Here is a 2,482-nt window from a genome sequence, read left to right on the forward strand (position 1 = left end):
AAAATGCCTGTGTCTACTTTGAGTGAGAAAAGACACATTTGTCCAATGTGATCATGCAAATATGTATAATACACTTAAAATAAAATATGTAAAGAGACAATGCTCATGCATAGATTAATAAAGAAGCACAAGCTTGCAAAACTGACACCTTCCAAGAATTTAATCAAAGGACAAACTACTAAATGTAAATGATTTTTTTTAGACCACTTTGTAAACAACACCAGCAACCGTAAAATGTTGAATTTTACTATATTATGTGTATTTTATTTATTATTATTTTTATTCTAATAGTTTGGTAAATATTACCTAGCTTTACAGAATTACACGCACAGGTTTTGACCTGTCGGGTCTGAGGGGAATGAAAGCAAAGGTAGGAGGCTTGGGATAACACAACGCTGTTGCTGAAACTTTATAGTACAACATTAAAAATTAACAGATGAACCCCGTTGCTAGGTATGACACAATCTTTTAAAGACTGTGACTGGCTGTCCAGTAAAAAAAGAGGACTTTTAAATAGGGTGTATCATCTGTACCATTTTATTAAATCATGGACATACATTGTATTTTTGACTCTTAATTCTGGCTGATTCTGCCTTGCTCTAAGTATCCTCTAAGTAGCCTGTTGCAAGGCTCGATATAAGAGCAGTTTTGGACCTGTGAGATGTCTACTGAAGAAAATTGGTCTTCACAAAGTCATATGTCCCCATCTATGATCCCTGGCTAGACAGTCACTATTATTTCTGCTAAACTTAGCCAGGACACTATTTTCTCCACTGATTTGACTGAAGTCACTTAAATTCTATTCAATTCAGTTTATTTGTATAGCACTTTTAACAATGGACATTGTCTCAAGGCAGCTTTACAGAGGTTTAAAATTAAGTTACTATTTAGCTCAGAAATGTATCCCTAATGAACAAGCCTGAGGCGACAATGGCAAGGAAAAACTCCCTGAGGTGATATGAGGAAGATACCCTGAGAGGAATCAGACTTCTCATTTGGGTGACACTGGACAGTAAGTAATGTAAATGTAAATTATGTCATTTCTACAAGAGTTTCTACAATAGTGCAACCGAGAGCTCCTGAGGAACTAACCGGTCAGCGTGATTTCTGAGTTCAGTACAGACTTAACACTAATTCCTTCCTGCTGAAGTCTTCAAATGTTCACTGATAACACAAAAAAGCACAAAAGCTGACCGACACAATGGCAGTTCAAACACGGTGCGACAATATTCATTGTCCTATCCACAGCAGTCTCATGGGTCATGGGTTGTCCATGCAGATCAATCCCCAGCAGAATGCACCACCAGAGTGCTTCAGTCAGGATCAGAACCACCAAGGAGGCATCACAGAAACACAACCATGCTTTGACTTCATATGTAACATACATGCTTTCTTCTTCGATACCATGTGTGTTGGCATGGTAGTTTTTTTTAGCTATAATTAGTTATTTAAGTGGATCAACTCAACATAATGAGATCAACCCACATAATAAGATCCAAATAGCTGCTTACATTCTCGTTTGTTTATCTGCCATTAAGCTTCATTCCACTCATTATCCAATTGTCAATCACTTCTTTTCAAATCATTTCATTTCTACATTCTACTATAATTCTACAAAGCTCGGTGCATTGTACTTCTGCATTATCCCCATATAATAGAACATGCCCAGGTGCAAATACATCCAGATTATACAAATGAAGAGCTACATCAAAGAAGAAGAGCTAAAAGGAGGTGATTTACTCTGAGACAAACACCTGAAATCTTTTGTGTTACCTTTGTATTACCAGACTCCGTTTCCTACCTCAGAACACTCTGGTTTAGTTGTAAACATAATAAGATGCAAACTTATGCAAGCACTTATTATTACAGGTCACTACTAAAAGACAAAGCTATTCAGCCAAACAAAATATGCAACTGTACAACAGTATCCTGTATCCTCAGGTCTTGACATCGGGGTTGTTGTTAAATCCTGTTACCTTTCATTGACTGCCTGTTGAGAAAAACATAACTTATAGAAACTCAAGTTTTCTTCCTCTACAAATTTAAGGGAGTTTTTCCTTGCCACTGCTGCCTGAGTCACCTCAGACTTGCTCATTGGGGATAAATACATATACATACATACATACATACATACATACATACATACATACATACATACATACATACATACTGTACATACATACATACATACATACATACATACATACATACATACATACATACAGACATACATATACATACATACATACATACATACATACATACATACATACATACATACATACATATATACATATACATACATACTGTACATACATATACATACATACATACATACATACATACATACATACACAGTGTGAACTATATCTATATCTTGAATTTTTATTATATTAATTCTTTATATTATTCCTTATGTTTACCTTCTGTTCTATGTTTATGTTCTGTAAAGCTGCTTTGCTTTTGCACTATACAAATAAAC

Source organism: Tachysurus fulvidraco, chromosome 12 (assembly GCF_022655615.1).
Source record: "Tachysurus fulvidraco isolate hzauxx_2018 chromosome 12, HZAU_PFXX_2.0, whole genome shotgun sequence".
Taxonomy (NCBI): domain Eukaryota; kingdom Metazoa; phylum Chordata; class Actinopteri; order Siluriformes; family Bagridae; genus Tachysurus; species Tachysurus fulvidraco.